Genomic DNA, 18,393 nt, shown 5'->3' with positions numbered 1-18,393 from the left:
GCGGGCGCTACCTCGGCCTCCTCAGCGAGGAGTGCGGGTGCCAGGATGCTGGTGAATTTCACTTCAGAATTTTCTCCGTTCCCTTTAAATAGCTGAGATCCCACTCCATTTACAACTGTGTACTTTAGCTATTTTCACCCAGCGTGATTTCACGAGCATTTCCTGTGCTGTTAGAAACTGCAGACAGATCACGTAACTGTTGGGTATTTATTTTCCCCAAATTTTGCTCTGACAAACTAAAATACAGTAAACATCTTGGGGCCTAGAGCCCCGCCTGGGTTTCAGTTGCTTCTAGAGAATCTTATACCAAGTTCATGTTCAGCCTACCCACCAATCACGTGTTGCACTGGTAACAAACAGGCCTGAGATGTGAGTGTGTTTTCTCACTCGCAGCTCAGCTTTACTATGCTGGCCTCAGGGACTCCACGGAAGTCACAATCCCAGCTTTCCAGAATGGCAATAAAAATGCACTAAACACTTGAAAGTGCATTTGCCACTGAAAGGGACCCATATTCAGATGGTGAAAGGTTATTCTCAAAAGCCTTTTTCTAATCATTTTCATCTTACTGGGCTTGAATTCTTGGAATGTAAAATCGAGTATGAGCATCCTAGGTGGCTGAGGGAAGTGAAAACAAGTTCCTCAACTTTTATCAGAATTTAAGCTCAAACTTCACTCAAGGGGAGGATATACCGAACAGGGGCATAAAACGGAGCCATCGTTGATATGGCAAATCTGACTTAGAGAATGTAAAGTTACACCCTCATTTCAGAAAATAACCTGAATAGATGAAAGTAACGTAATGCAGAAAACTAGAAAATATTCATCTACTTCAGAGGGAAGAAATTAGCTGGCGGGGGGGGGGTATGGGGGGTGCGTCCCAGGGTCTTCTGTGAGCCACTGGCAAATCCAAGTGGTCATTTAATCGTCTGATGTCAGGGCAGGCCCTGGAGCTGCTGCACTCCAGACCCACAGTCCATGCAGACATCGGCCCACCCAGTTTTCAGAAACGTCTGCGCGTGTTCCTCACCTTGGTGAGCAAGGCATTCAAGAAGCAGCTCCCTGACACCCTCCCAGGTGCTGCGAGGCAGCCTGTCTGAGGAGCTGTGTCCTGGGCTGGACACCTGGTGGGGCCACCTCCGGCCTCTCCACAGGTTTCACCCCAGAAGAGACAGGTACCTGCTGGTCCATGAGGACCTCCCTGAGTCTGACCCCAGAGCCCGTCCCCGATCCTACTGCCTGGCACAGCTGTACTGGTGCCCAGGGCATGTTCCCGTGAAGAGGTGATTTGATGTAAAATGCACGACTGTTGAAAAAATCATTGTGACTTGTCCTTGTAATTGCACTACCAGATTTTTTTCAGTGTTAGAAAACAGAAGTGGGAGGGTGTTGGAGCCTTGCATGTCTTTTGCCCTCCCATAGGGGTCTACAAGTCTCTACATATCAAATATTTGATGAGACAAACCCTATTTCCAAACCCTATTTCCAACATGCATAGGGTTTCTTCGCTGTGGAAGGGAACTGGTCTGGGTTAAAGGCAGTGGCACAGCCCAGAGCAGGAGGGAAGTCAGACTGTGGGGAGGAGGGGGTGTGTGTGCACGTGTGAGTGTTAAAACAGATATAATGTGAAGTTCACCAGCATAACCATGATTACGAGGTACAGTTCAGTGGCATTAAGTACATTCACACAGTTATGTAACTATCACCACCATCCATCTCCAGAACTTTCCATCTTCCCAAACTGAAACAGTGAACCCATCAAACACCAGCTCACCATTCCCCTGCCCCTGAGCCCCCAGTACCCACCATTCCACTTCCTGTCTTGATGAATTTGACTAACTACTTCCACAAGTGGAATCATCCAACATTTGTCCTTCCAGTACTGGCTCCTATCCGTTGGCACAGTATCCTCAAGGTCCATTCATGCCACAGGTAGCACATATTGGAACTGCACTCCTTCTGAGGGTTGCATAATATTCCACTGTGTATAATTACTACATTTTGTTATCCATTCACCCATCCACAGCGTTGCACAATATTCCATTATGTGTACACACTACATTTTGTTATCCATTCACCCATCCACAGCGTTGCATAATATTCCACTGTGTATACACACTACATTTTGTTATCCATTCACCCATCCACAGCGTTGCATAATATTCCATTATGTGTACACACTACACTTTGTTATCCATTCACCCATCCACAGCGTTGCACAATATTCCATTATGTGTACACGCTACATTTTGTTCGTCCATCCACGAACACTGGGGTTGTTTCCACCTTTTGTCTATTGTGAATAATGCTGCTGTCAACACAGGTGGACAAATACCTGTTTAAATCCCTGATGTCCATTCTTTTGGGTAGGTGCCCGGAAGTGGAACTGCTGGATCACAGGGTGATTCTGTGTTCACTCTTTTGAAGAACTGTTTCCACAGCAGCTGCACCATTTCACGTCATCACCAACCATGCACAAGGACCCCAATTTCTCCACACTGTTGCAAGCACTTGTTTCCCAGTGGTGTTTTTCCTTTAACAGTAGCTATCACAATGGATGGGAAGTGGTGTCTAACTGAGGCTTTGATTTGTGTTTCCCTCCTGATTAATCATGTTGAGCATCTCTTCATGGGCTTATTGGCCACTTGTATATTTGTTTTGGAGAAACACCTGTTCAGCCCTCTACCCGTTTTTGATTTGCATTATTTTTGTTGTTGAGCTTTTGGAGTTCTTCATTCATTCTGGATATTAATCCCTTATCAGATACACAATGTGCAAATATTTCCCCCATTCTGAGGGCTGCTTTTACACTGTGTCAATAAGGCCCTTTTTATGCAATGGTACCCTTTTTAAAAATTCGATGAAGCCTAATTTATTTTTCACTTTTGATGGTTGTGCCTTTGGTGTCATATCTGAAAAATCTTTGCCAAATCAGATGTCACAAAGCTTTTCCTCTATGTTTTACTCTAAGAGATATAGTTCTCACATTTAGGTCTTTGATCCATTTTGAGTGAGTTTTTGTAAACGGGGTTTAGGTAAGGGGCCTACTTCATTCTTTTGCATGTGGATATCCAGTTTTCCAAGCACCACTGATTGAAAAGACTGTCTTCCCCAGTGAATAGTCTTGGCACCCCTGTAGAACATTACTTAGGCATATACGTGAGGGTTTATTACTGGGCTCTCTATTCCATTCCACTGGTCTATGTGTCTGTTTTTATGCCAGTGTCACACTGCTTTGATTACTGTAGTTTTGTACTAAGTTTTAAAATCAGGAAGCGTGAGTCCTCCAACTTTTCTTTTTTTCAAGATTGTTTTGGCTATCTGGGGGTCTCCTGAGATTCCACATGAGTTTTAAGATGGGCTTTTCTATTTCTGCAAAAAACACCATTGGGACTTTAATAGGATTGCACTGAATCTGTAGATCACTTTGGATAGTACTGACATTTTACTATATATATATATATATTTTTTTTTTTTTTTTTTTTGAGACAGAGTCTCGCTTTGTCACCCAGGCTGGAGTGCAGTGGCGCGATCTCAGCTCACTGCAAGCTCCGCCTCCCGGGTTTACACCATTCTCCTGCCTCAGCCTCCCCAGTAGCTGGGACTACGGGCGACTGCCACCACGCCCAACTAATTTTTTTGTATTTTCAGTAGAGATGGGGTTTCACTGTGTTAGCCAGGATGGTCTTGATCTCCTGACCTGGTGATCCACCCACCTCGGCCTCCCAAAATGCTGGGATTACAGGCGTGAGCCACTGCACCCAGTCTATTTTACAATATTAAGTCTTCCAATTCATGAACATGGGATGTGTTTAAAATTATTTACATCTTCTTTAATTTCTTTCAGCAATGTTTTGTATTTTCAGTGAACAAGTCTTTTACTTTTTAGTTAAATTTATTCCTAGGTATTTCATTCTTTTTAATACTATTATAAATGAATTTTTTTTTTTTGAGGTGGAGCCTTGATCTGTTGCCCAGGCTGGAGTACAGTGGCGCGATCTCAGCTCACTGCAAGCTCTGCCTCCCGGGTTCACACCATTCTCCTGCCTCAGCCTCCCTAGTAGCTGGGACTACAGGCGCCCATCACCATGCCCGGCTAATTTTTTGTATTTTTAGTAGAGATGGGGTTTCACCATGTTAGCCAGGATGGTCTCAATCTCCTGACCTGGTTATCCGCCTGCCTCAGCCTCCCAAAGTGCTGGGATTACAAGCTTGAGCCACCGCGTCCGGCCTGAAATTGTTTTCTTAATCTTTGGATTGCTCATTGTAAGTGTATAGAAACACAACTGATTTTTGTGTGTTGATTTTGTATCCTCAAACTTTGATGAATTACTATTTCTAACAGGTTTTTCTTTTGTATTTCTTTTTTCTTTTTTTCTGAGACAGAGTCTCACTCTGTTCCCCAGGCTGCAGTGCAGTGGCACGGTCTCAGCTCACTGCAACCTCCGCCTCCCAAGTTCAAGTGATTCTCGTCCCTTAGCCATCCGAGGAGCTGGGACTACAGGCACACGCCACCGTACCCAGCTAATTTTTGTATTTTTAGTAGAGAGAAGGTTTCACCATGTTGGCTAGGATGGTCTTGAACTCCTGACCTCAAGTGATCCACCTGCCTCAGCCTCCCAAAGTGCTGGGATCACAGGCATGACCCACCGTGCCTGGCCTTCATTTTTTTTTTTATTTCAATAAGTGTTCCGGAGGACAGGTGGTGTTTGGTTACATGAATAAGTTCTTTAGTGGTGATTTCTGAGATTTTGGTGCACCTATCACAGTGGAGAGTGTACCCAATGTGCAGTCTTTTATCCCTCACCCACCTCCCACCCTTTCCCACGACTCCCCAAAGTCCATTGTATTATTCTTATGCCTTTGCATTCTCATAGCTTAGCTGCCACTTACGAGTGAGAACATACAATGTCTGGTTTTCCAGTCTTGGTTATTTCACTTAGAATAATGGTCTCCACTTCCATCCAGGTTGCTGCAAATGCCATTATTTTGTTCCTTTTTATGGCTGAGTAGTATTCCATCATATATAAATTTATATATATTCTATCATATATATTCTATTATATATATTCTATCATATATATATATTCCATCTCATATATATTCCATCATATATATATATCTATATCTATACATATAGGTATATATCTCTCACATTTTATCCACTCATTGATTGGTGGGCATTTGAGCTGGTTTCATATTTTTGCAGTTGCAAATTGTGCTGCTATAAACATGTGTGTGCAAGTGTTTTTTTTGTATAACAACTTCTTTTCCTCTGGGTAGATACCCAAAAGTGGGATTTGCTGGATTAAATGGTAGATCTACTTTTAGTTCTTTAAGGAATCTCCACACTGTTTTCCATAGTGGTTTTATTAGTTTACATTCCCAACAACTGTAAAACTGTTCCCTCTTTATCACATCCATGCCAATATCTATTATTTTTTGATTATGGCCATTCTTGCATGAGTAAGGTGGTATCACATTGTGGTTTTGATTTGCATTTCCCTGATAATAAGTGATGTTGAACATTTTTCATATATTTGTTGGTCATCTGTATATCTTCTTTTGAGAACTGTCTGTTCATATCCTTAGCCCACTTTTTGATGGGATTGTTTATTTTTTTTTCTTGCTGATTTGTTTGCATTTCTTGTAGAGTCTGGATATTAGTCAGACAAGAGAAAAAAATAAAGGGCATCCAAATCAGTACAGAGGAAGTCAAACTGTTGTTTTTGGTTGATGATATGGTCATATACCTAGAAAACTCTAAAGATTCATCCAAAAAGCTCCGTGAACTGGCAAATGAATTCAGCAAAGTTTCAGGACACAAAATTAATGTATGCAAATCAGTAGCTCTACTATACACTAACAATGACAAAGCTGAGAATCAAATTAAGAACTCAACCCCTTTTATAATAGCTGCAAAAAATTAAAATACTAGGAATATACCTAACCAAGGAGGTGAAAGACCTCTACAAGGAAACTACAAAACACCGCTGAAAGAAATCATGGATGACACAAACAAATGGAAACACATCCCATGTTCACGAATGGGTAGAATCAACACTGTGAAAGGACCAAACTGCCAAAAGCAATTTACAAATTCAACGCAATTACCATCAAAATACCACCATCATTACTGACAGAATGAGAAAAAACAATCCTAAATTCATATGGAACCAAAAAAGACCCCACACAGCCAAAGCAAGACTAAGCAAAAAGAACACATCTGGAGGCATCACGTCGCCCAACTTCAAACCATACTATGAGGCCAGAGTCACCAAAACAGCGTGGGACTGGTATAAAAATAGGTGTACAGACCAATGGAACAGAATAGAGAACCCAGAAATAAACCCAAATACAGCCAACTGATCTTCCTCAAAGCAAACAAAAACAGAAAGTGGGGAAAGGACACCCTATTCAACAGATGGTGCTGGGATAATTGGCAGCCACATGTAGAAGAGAGAAACTGGATCCTCATCTCTCAACTTATACAAAAATCAATTGAAGATGGATGAAAGACTTAAATCTAAGACCAGAAACCATAAACATTCTAAAAGATAATATCAGAAAAAAACCGTTCTAGACATTGGCTTAGGTAAAAATTTCATAACCAAGAACCCAAAAGCAAATGCAACAAAAACAAAGATAAATAGATGGGACTTTATTAAAGTACAAAACTTCTGCACAACAAAAGAAATAATCAGCAAACAGATGACCCACAGAGTGGGAGAAAATCTTTGCAATCTATATATCCAACAAAGAACTAATAGCTAAAGTTTTTATAAAATCTTTAGGGTTTTCCACATATAAGATCATGTCATCTACAAACAGATAATTTTACTTCTTAATTTCCAGTTTGGATGCCTTTTACTTTTTTTTTTTTTCCCTTGCCTAGCTACTCTGGGAAGAACCTCAAATACCATGTTGAATAGAAGTGGTGAAAGTGCGTATCCTTGTTCCTGATATCAGTGGAAAAGCGTTCAGTCTCCCACCACTGAGGACAATATTCATTGTGGGTTTTATACATATGGATTTTATTATGTTGAGACGGTTTCCTTTTATTCCTAGAGTATTTTGTTTTTATCATGAAAGGGTGTTGAATTTTGTCGAATGCTTTTTCTGTATCAATTGAGATGATCAGAAGAAGCTTCTTCCATTTATACAGCCAACAGAAACATGAAAAAATGCTCATCATCACTGGTCATCACAGAAATGCAAATCAAAACCACATTGAGATACCATCTCATGCCAGTTAGAATGGCGAACATTAAAAAGTCAGGAAACGACAGATGCTGGAGAGGCTGTGGAGAAATAGGAACATTTTTACAATGTTGGTGGGAGTGTAAAGTAGTTCAACCATTGTGGAAGACAGTGTGGCAATTCCTCAAGGATCTAGAACCAGAAATACCATTTGATCCAGCAATCCCATTACTGGGTATATACCCAAAGGATCATAAATCATTCTACTGTGAAGATACATGCACACGTATGTTTATTGCGGCACTATTCACAATAGCAAAGACTTGGAACCAACCCAAATGTCCATCAGTGATAGACTGGATTAAGAAAATGTGGCACATATACACCATGGAATACTATGCAGTCATAAAAAAGCGTAAGTTCATGTCCTTTGCAGGGATATGGATGAAGCTGGAAACCATTATTTTCAGCAAACTATCACAAGGACAGAAAACCAAAAACCGCATGTTCTCACTCATAGGCGGGAACTGAACAATGAGAACACTTGGACACAGGGTGGGGAACATCACACACCAGGGCCTGTCGGGGCTGGGGGGCTGGGGAGGGGATAGAATTAGGAGAAATACCTAATGCAAATGACGAGTTGATGGGTGCAGCACACCAACATGGCACATGTATACCCTATGTAACAAACCTGCACGTTGTGCACATGTACCCTAGAACTTAAAAGTATTTTAAAAAGAAAAAAAAAAGCAGCAGCTTCTTCAGGGGGAACCTGCAGAGGGGTGGGGCATCAGCCGTGATTTCATAATAATGTACGTAACATGAACAACTGAACTACGACAAGAGTATTCCAAGTGGAATGTACATCACGGCTTTGGAAAGGAAACAGAGAGAGAGAGAACACTATTCTTCTTTGCCTCAATACAATTCAGAATTCTGTGATTCTCCTCGGCCAAACCAGCCATGGTTTAGATTGTACATCTTTTGGCTACCCTGGAATTGCTGCCACATTAGACCAGATACGATGAATCTAGTGGTCATGTTCTGAATAGCTCCAGTCCTGAGAAAACTACAGATCACACAGGGTCAACCTCTCTCTCATTTTGATGCCTTCTCTAAGTGGTGCACTCTATGTTGTTTCGACACAGCATCAAGGAGAGTGTCAGAACTAGATTTTCTTATTTAAAAGGAGGCCCCTGGACTTCACTGTTCATGTGCTGCAGCTCAGCTGCTAAAAACAAGCAAAGGGTCCTTCTTTACAACGAGCTTTCACAAAGCTGTCCAGGAGCCTGAAATTCCTGAGACAATGAACAGGCTTCGATCACAACAAAGGCATATCACACCAGGAATGTGAGTATTCCTAAAAGTTCAGCTTCATTCTGGGCAATGGGACAGGTGACCTCCCAGGGCATGAGGAGGCACTAAGGGATAAGCTTCCCTCTACTGTGGTATGAAACAAATTTACACTTCTTTTTTGGCTTAATATTATTTCATTACCATCTCCTTATGTATTTTTTAGATGTTAAATTGTAACACCTCTTCTGTAAATTATCTCTTCAAGTCTGCCAAGTTTTCTATTGGCTCTCAGTGTTTCGCTTATGCTTATAAGCCCTCAGCAAAGACAATATAAAGAATAGCTTTCATTTGGTTTGTTTTTTCTTCTGATGTTTTTGAATCGTAAATTCTCTAGATGTTTCTGCCATCAACCAATTTCCTTCTCTTTGTGGTGTCACTTTCTGCTTGAGCCAAGTAAGTCTTTTTCTGATGAGAAAGCATGTTCCTTTCTCTCTCTCTCTGTCTCTCTCTCTGTCTCTCTCTCTCACTCTCTCTCCACGTTCACTCTGACATCTGGATTTAATGTGGTCTTGGGTGGGAAAACCTACACAGACATTTTCCTGAGTGACTTACGAGCATGTGTGACTCTTAATCACATTCCGGGTGAAGCCTGTCCTCTTGCCCACTGATTTTACTGCCCTACTTGGCAACGTTCTAAGTTGTGCATCCTTTGAAGCCTCCAGCTGTGAGTGGTCAGGACTGGCAATTAGTTCATTAAGGCAGGCAATGAGTGAAAAAGAATGGTCGTACATACCCTAAGTAGTTTATTTTAGCTTCAAATACATAATGCACATTCGCCCACCACTATCTTGATGGGGGCTAGGGAAGGCTTACTTCCTCTTTGGGAGCTCTCCCTCAGTCCTAGGGAATACTTCATAGCTCTCACTGACCTTTGTTGATGAAGACAGCGAAGCTCTATGAAGTATTTAAAGAGGCTTACTCTGAGCAAAGTGTAAGTGACCACCGCCTGGGGTACACCCTCAAGAGACCCTGAGAACGTGTGCCTGAGTTGGTCTAGTTACAGCTTGGTTTTATACATTTTAGGGAGATTGAAGTTACAGGCAAAGACATACATCAGTACATGTAAGGTACATATTAGATCCACCCAGGAAGGCAGGACATCTCAAAGGGGGAGCGCGGGGGCGGTGGACTCAGAATTTTTCTGATTAGCAGCTGGCTGGAAGAGGTAAGCTCTGCCCAAAGAACTGAAGTCAGCAGAAGGAAACGCTCGAGTTAAGACAAAAGGGGGATAAAGCCAAGGCTCTTGTTCTGTCGACAAAGATTCTAAGCAGCAGGCTCCAGTGAGAATGACGGCAAACGTCTCCTTTTGTACCTTAAAAGGTGTCAGACTCTTGGTTAAACCCCTCTCCTGGGAGAGGAGAAGACCTAGAAAGGGAAGGAGACTCTCTACAGAATGCAAATATCCCCCACAAGGGACAGTTTTGCAAGGCCACTTCAGAATATGGCAAATAAATCTATTTTGGAGTAAAATAATTTCATTTCCTCAGGGCCTGTTGTCATGTGACGCCGCAGGTTCAGAGTTGGTATCTTATTGCTGCAGAATCTGTTTTGTGAGTCTTTTGATGTCTATTTTAATACTAATGCTGGTCAGTTGTACCTAAACTCCAAAGGGAGGGGGGATGTGTCAGGCCTCTGAGCCCAAGCCAAGCCATCGCATCCCCTGTGACTTGCACGTATACTCCCAGATGGCCTGAAGTAACTGAAGAATCACAAAAGAAGTGAAAATGCCCTGTCTTGCCTTAACCGATGACATTCCACCACAAACGAAGTGAAAACGGCCGGTCCTTGCCTTAAGTGATGACATTACCTAGTGCAAGTCCTTTTCTGGGCTCATCCGGGCTCAAAACGCTCCCCCACTGAGCACCTTGTAACCCCCACTCCTGCCCGCCAGAGAACAACCCCCCTTTGACTGTAATTTTCCTTTACCTACCCAAATCCTATAAAACGGCCCCACCCTTATCTCCCTTCGCTGACTCTTTTCGGACTCAGCCTGCCTGCACCCAGGTGATTAAAAAGCTTCATTGCTCACGCCAAACCTGTTTGCTGGTCTCTCCACACGGACGCGCATGACAGAATGACAAGGCCTGTCTGAACCCCTTCCTTCATGGCCTGAACTCGTTCTTCCAGTTTCTTTGGGATCCGCTTGGCCAAGGGAGTGGGGGGTCTGTTCAGTTGGTTTGGGGACTTAGAATTTCATTTCTGGTTTACACCCTTTATGGTTCATCCTGTTACTAGATAACAGCTCTCCGCATGAAGCTCTCCTGATTAAATTTCTGTGTGGTGTTTGTCTCCTGATAGGACCCTAACGAGAACAGGAGGCCCCAAGCATTATCTGCTGAATTGAAGAGCTCTACCATCTTTCTTGAGTTAACCACACCTATACTGTTTTGTCTTACAGTATCTTGAAAATGCAGCAAGAATTTAAAAACTTTAAGGAAGAAATATGAATGTAGAACCTGTCTAGATTTTTTTTTTCCCAAAATATCCCAGTTGCGAAGAGGATTCTGGGAAGACGGTGGAGGAGGAGACACCTGAAGTCTGTCTCCCCATCTGGACAACACCTGCACTGGCAGAATCTGTCTGCCGTCACTGTTCTGGAACTATGGCGTCTACTAAAAGTGGTTGATGGTGATCCTTTCCAGCTCTTGGACCTGCAGGCAGCCCCACCTCTAGCCCCACAGGCAGCTGTACATTTGTTCCTGGAGCAGCCTGCAAGAACCAAAGTGTCCACAAAACCCCAAGAAACAAAAAAGACAAACCCCTGTCATCCAAATACAGTGGATCAGTGCTGAGGACTAAGCTCTGATTTTTTTTTTTTTTTTTAAATCTTGCCTAAATGCCTGTCTGAGGGGTCTGGGAAGCTCCTGCCCTACAAACTATAAATTCTCATCATGGGCCTTTTATCTAAGCCTACAGATCACGACTTACTTTCCATCTGACTCTGGCATAACATCATGTGACAAAGAAAGAAGTCAAAATATTTTACCGCAAAACACGTTTCTTTGCCATATTTTGAAATGGGCCTGCAACGCTGTCCTTTGTGGAGGAAAAACTGTATCTGTGAAGACTCTCTATTAACATAGCTAGACCCTTTTCTTCCAGGCCTCCCAATCCTGAAGAGATTAACTAAAATCTAGTACTTTTTAGAGGTCTGAATGGAAACATTTGTCGTCTATTGTCCCTAAGGGCAGCCACTATAAGATTCAAAAGAACCTTTGTCTCCACAATCTTTTATCTTTAGCTGAACAGCTCCCTTCTGTTGATCCCAGGTCTTTAGAAGAACTCAACCCATTGTCAGCCAGAAAAAGTTTAAATTCACCAAACCCCTTAGTTGTCCTGGCTTTCTGGACCAAACCAATGTATTTCTTAAATGTATTTGATTGATGTCTCAATACCCCTAAAATGTATAAAACCAAGCTGCACCAGCCGCCTTGGGCCCATGTTCTCAGGACCTCCTGAGGGCTGTATCAGGGGCCATGGTCTCTCGTGTTTGGCTCAGAATAAATCTCTTCAAACATTTTACAGAGTTTGACTCTTTTCCTTAACAGTGCTCTGATCACCGTGGCTGGTGACCACAGAGGTGCAGACAAACAGGTGCAAGACCAGCACGGTTGTACCTTTCCCACCGCTCGGCCGCCACCCACCACTGCCACTGAAGTGACTTCCGGGGGTTAAAGAGGTGGTGCCCTTTTGCCCCTCGTTTCATTTTTTTCTCTTTTCCCCTTTTGTGAGCCAGACATTAAAGACTAGGACATTTTTAAAAAATGCATATACAAGGAAAATTAGAAAATGACCATGTATGCTCAAAGAAAGGACCAGGCTCAGAAGGAACTGAAATGACCTTAAGGTTACACCTCGGGCTGGGCCTTGGCACAGATGCAGCCTATAATAATAATAATATTAATACCCAACAATAAGCAGAAACAATGATCTAGGAATTAAGAAGAAATTAGGCAGATAGTGAGGGAAAGAAAGTCTAGTAATGTTTCCTTTCAATGAAAAGCAGCTCCCAAATCATTTTCTTTTCTAACAAATAGCAGCCTTTAAAATCGAGCTGCAGACATAGACAAGTGAGCTGGAAGCTCACACAGGTGAATGTTGGCAGTTGTGCCAATAGGAAAAGGCTACCTGGGACCAGACATGTTCAAAATGGCAGCTCCATCTTCCCTTCTTTTGCCAGCCACGTGTACAGTAAGGAGCAGGCAAGATTGCGCTGGCCAAGTGGAAAGGCCATTTGCATAATAAGATTAGGGTGGGGTGGGCAGCCTCCCCAGCCCACACACTATGTAAATGTCACACCTGGTCCAACCAATCGGTGGGCCCCATGTAAATGGGACACCACCTCCTCAAGCCTGCCTGTAAAATCTGGGGCTCTCTGCAGCTGGCCAGATTTCCCTTCTGGGCACTCCTCTCTGTCTTGACAGTAAGAGCTGTTCTCCTTTCTCTTTCTTTTTTCCATTAAACCTCCACTCCTAGACTCATTCCTCACGTGTGTCCATGTCGTTAATCCTGCTGTGAGATGACGAACCCCGGGTATTTTCCATTAAACCTCCACTCCTAGACTCACTCCTCACGTGTGTCCATGTCGTTAATCCTGCTGTGAGATGACGAACCCCGGGTATTTTCCATTAAACCTCCACTCCTAGACTCACTCCTCACGTGTGTCCATGTCGTTAATCCTGCTGTGAGATGACGAACCCCGGGTATTTTCCATTAAACCTCCACTCCTAGACTCACTCCTCACGTGTGTCCGTGTCGTTAATCCTGCTGTGAGATGACGAACCCCGGGTATTTTCCATTAAACCTCCACTCCTAGACTCACTCCTCACGTGTGTCTGTGTCATTAATCCTGCTGTGAGATGACGAACCCCGGGTATTCACCCAGACAGCAATGCTGCTTCAACAACATAAAAAGCAAACCCCAAGGGAGGAGGAAAATCTGACAAGCAAAGTGGTCGCATAGTTAGGTTCAAACGTCCAATTTTCAACAAAACGTCACGAGGCCTTCAAAGAAACAGGAGAGTATGTTCCATTCAATGGAAAAAATAATCAGAACCTGTCCCTGGAAAAGCCCCGATAGCAGACCTAACAGCAAAAGACTGTAAAAGAACAGTCTTAAAGATGCTCAAAGAACTAAAGATGTGAAGAAAATAAGTGATGTATGAAAAAATGAAAATATCAACAAAGATATTAAAAATCCTAAAAAGAATCCAAACAAATTCTGGAGCTGAAAAGTATAATAACTGAAATGAAAAATTCACTAAAGGGATTCAAAGGCAGATTTGAGCAGGCAGAAAAAAGAAAAGTGAACAAAGCCTGAAAGACCTGCGTGACACCATCAAGCAGCCAGCACACGTAAAGTGGGAGTTCCAGAAGGAGAGTAAAATGGCATAGAACATTTGAAGAAATAATGTGTGAAAACTTCCCAAATTTGAGGAAAGACATGAATACAAACATGCAAGAAGCCTGATAAGCTCCAAGTAAAGGAATTCAAAGAGACCCACAGCAAAACACATTATAATCCAGCTTTTGAAGGACAAAGACAGAATCCTGAAAGCAGCAAGAGAGAAGTGACTCATCCCATACAAGAATCCTTAATAAGATTGTTGGCATATTTTGCATCAGAATCTTTCAGTCCAGAAGGCAGTGGGTCAAAACGTTCAAAATGATAAAAGAAAAAAATCCTGTTGACAAGGACTCTTATATCTAGCAAAACTATGCTTCAAAAGTTAGGGTGAAATTAAGACATTCCCAGATAAACAAAAGCTGGGGAGTTTGTTACCACTTGACCCACCCTACAGGATACAAGGGAGTCCAGCAGGGTGAACTCAAAGAATACTAGACAGTAACTTGAAGGACTATGAAGAAATAAAGATCTCAATACAGGTAATTATATGCAAATTATGAAAGCTAGTATTACTGTAACAATGGCTTATAACTGCTATTTTGTTTTCTACATGACTTAAGACACTAATATATTTATAAGAATTATTGCTTTATGCTTAATACTTTATACTACTAGTAATAACTAGTAATACTTTATACTAATAATGTATAAAGATGTAATTTTCTGACATCAGCAACCAAAAGGGGTGACACAGAGCTGTAAAGGAACAGAATTATTTTATGTTATTAATGTCAAGCTAGTATAAATTCAAATTAGTGTTACAACTTTAGGATAATAAATGTAATCCCCATGGTAATCAAAAGGAAAATAGCTATAGAATGTACACAAAAGGAAACGAGGAAAGAATTTAAGCCTTTTACTACAAAAAATCAGCTAAACACTGAAGAAGACAGTAATGCAGGAAATGGACAAAAAAGCTATACAGCACATAGAAAACAAATGGCCAAATGACAGGAGCCCCTGTTTATCAGAAACTACTTTAAATATAAATGTGTTATCTAATCAAGAGACAGAGACTGGTAAAACTGAATTTTTTTTTTTTTTAAGTCTCTGTCACCCAGGCTGGAGTAGAGTGGCATGATCTCAGCTCGCTGCAACCTCTGCCTCCTGGGTTCAAGTGATTCTCATGCCTCAGCCTCCCGAGTAGCTGGGATTACAGTCGCATATCACCATATTCAGCTAAATTTTTGTATTTTTAGTAGAGACGGGGTTTCACCATGTTGGCCAGGCTGGACTCAAACTCCTGACCTCAGGTGATCCACTCACCTTGGCCTCCCAAAGTGCTGGGATTACAGGTGTGAGCCACCACATCCAGTCTGCAAAATGGATTTTTGAAAAAATCCCACATGATCCAACTATACGGTGTCCACAAAAGACTCACTTGAGATTCAAAGACATTAAACAGATCCAAACTAAAAAGATGGAAAAATATATCCATGCAAATAGTAACCAAGAGACGGGAGGAATGACTACACTAATATCACATAAAATAGACATTAAATCATAAAATGTTACAAGATACCATGAAGAACCTTATATATTAATAAAAGGTTAAATACAGCAAGAAGATATAACAATTATAGACATTTACACACCTAATGACAGATCATCAAAATGTATGCAGCAAAAATTAACAGAATTGAAGAGAGATACAGGCAGCGCTACAATAATTGTTGGAGACTTCAGTACCTCACTGTTTCACTGTCAATGGACAGAAGAACCAGACAGAAGAGAGATTTTTAAAAATGGAGGACTTTACCAACACCATAAACCAACTCAATCTAACAGACATGCAGAACATCTACCCAGCAGCGTCATTATTCTGCCTTCATGTTTGAAAGGTATTTTTGCTGGACATACACATGCTTCTCAAGTGCACATGAGAGACAACTTCCAGGGTAGAACATATATTAGGCCACAAATTCAGTCTCGATAAACTTAAAAAGACAGACACCATACAAATTATCTTCACCAATCATAAAGAGATGAAGTTAGAAGTCAATACTAGAAATAAGACTGAAAAATTCACAAAATTGTGGAAATTAATCAACAATGGATCAAAAAAATCACACAAAAAATGAAAAGATGTTTAGAATGAAATGAAAACAAAAACATAATATATCACAATTTATGGGAGGCAGCACAAGCAGTGTTGAGGGAAATTTATAGCTATAAATGCTTATATTTTTAAAAAGTAAAGATCTCAAATCAACAACCTAACTTCACAGCTTAAGGAACTAGAAAAAGAAGAAAAAAAACTAAACCCAAAGCTAGCAGATGAAAGGGAACAATATAGAACAGAGATAAGTGAAACAGAGAGTAGAAAAACGAGATACAAAATGGATGAAACCAACAATTGGTTCTTTGGAAAGATAAAAAAAAGTTGACAAACCTTTAGCTAGGTGGACTAAAAAAAGATTTATGTTACTAAAATCAGATTAAAGAGGGGATATTACTTACTATTGATTCTACAGAAATAAAAAGGATTATGAAAAATTATTAACTGTACATTAATAAATTGGATAATCTAGATTAATTGCTAGAGACACAAAGCCTACCAAGACTAAATCAGGAAGAAATTTAAAATGTGCATATACCTACGCCTGCTAAGTAGATTGAATCAGTAATTTAAAAATCTCTTAAAGCCTGGAACCGATGGCTTCATTGGTGAATTTTACCAAACATTTAAAGAACAGCACCACTCCTTTTCTAATTTTTCCAAAAAATTAAAGAGGAGGGAAACTCATTCGAAAAAGCATTACCAAGATGTCAGACAAAAGAAAAATATAGGCCAATATCCCTTATGGATATTGTAATGTTTTCTACCCATGGATTATTCAGAAATACATAATTTCCAAGTATTTTGTGAGTTTCTAGTTATCTCTTTTATGTTATTGAGCTTTGGTTTAATAACACTGTGGTCAGAAAAAAAAACTCTATGAGCTCTGTCCTTAGAAAATTATTGATACTTTGAAAAAAATTATCTACAGTATGTAGTTTATTTTGTGTGAGCTTGAAAAGAATGCATATTCTGCATTTGTTGTGTACATTGTTCTATAAATGTCAAATACGTCAAGTTTATTACTAATGTTCAGATTTTTTATATTCTTAGATTTTTTTCCAATTGTTCTACCAATTGCTGAGAGGAGAGTATAAAAAATCTACATTACTGCTGGCAATTATTTGGCTTCATGTATTTTGAAGCTCTATTATTAGGCACTCTGTTGATAAATTGAGCCTTTCACTGCTACAAATTGTCCCTATTTGTCTCTGGTAGTATGGTCTTGAAATCTTACTTATCTGATATTAATACTACCACATACTTTCTTATGCTTAGTGGCATTTTTCACATTCTTTTAGATTCCATCTTTGTGTGTCTTTATATTTAAAAGGCATTTTGGCTGGGCGCGGTGGCTCACGTCTGTAATCCCAGCACTTTGGGAGGCTGAGGCGGGCAGATCATCTGAGGTCAGGAGTTCGAGATCAGCCTGGCCAACATGGTGAAACCCCATCTCTACTAAAAATACAAAAAAATTAGCTGGGCGTGGTGGCACGCACCTGTAATCCCAGCTACTCGGGAGGCTGAGGCAGGAGAATCGCTTGAACCCAGGAGGTGGAGGTTGCAGTGAGCTGAGATTGCACCACCGCACTCCAGCCCAGGCGACAGTGCAAGACTCCATCTAAAAATAAATAAATAATAAAAAATAAAGGGCATTTTATACAACAAACGTTTAGTTGCTCTTGCCTTTTTTTGAGTCTGTCCATTCCTGCCTTTTACATGGAGTGTGTTTGGTTTACATTTAAAATAATTATTGGGCCGGGCGCGGTGGCTCACGCCTGTAATCCCAGCACTTTGGGAGGCCGAGGTGGGCGGATCACAAGGTCAGGAGATCGAGACCATGGTGAAACCCCGTCTCTACTAAAAATAGAAAAAATTAGCCGGGCGCAGGGTTGGGCGCCTGTAGTCCCAGCTACTCGGGAGGCTGAGGCAGGAGAATGGCGTGAACCCGGGAGGCGGAGCTTGCAGTGAGCCGAGATTGCGCCACTGCACTCCAGCCTGGGCGACAGAGCGAGACTCCGTCTCAAAAAAAAAATAAATAAATAAAAAATAAAAAATAAAATAAAATAAAATAAAATAATTATTGATATGGTTGAATCAAATCTATCATCTTGTTATATAATTTCTATTTGTCTAATCTATTCTTTGTTCTTCCTTTCATCCTCTCTTTCTATTTTTTGGGTTTCTTTTTATCTCTTGAATATTGAGTTGTATCTCTGTGTTATTTTTGCTCTCAAGATTACAATGTGCATCTTTAACTCACTACAGCCTCACTTCAATTAATATTTTAAAATTCAAAACAATGTAATAACCTTTTAGTGGCCTAATTTCATTTACTTCCTGCAACACTTTGTGCTTTTGTTGTCATAT

At 41.0% G+C, this 18,393-nt stretch overlaps 1 protein-coding gene across 1 annotated transcript in view; it reads right to left on the bottom strand.

Moving 5' to 3' along the window:
* The window catches only part of PLEKHG4B (pleckstrin homology and RhoGEF domain containing G4B), a 74,777-nt gene that overhangs the window by 43,468 nt on the left and 12,916 nt on the right, over positions 1-18,393 (bottom strand). The gene's annotated exons all lie outside the window — the stretch shown is intronic.

Source organism: Macaca mulatta, chromosome 6, assembly GCF_049350105.2.
Source record: "Macaca mulatta isolate MMU2019108-1 chromosome 6, T2T-MMU8v2.0, whole genome shotgun sequence".
NCBI lineage: Eukaryota > Metazoa > Chordata > Mammalia > Primates > Cercopithecidae > Macaca > Macaca mulatta.
This window is presented reverse-complemented; position numbering and strand designations above follow the sequence as displayed.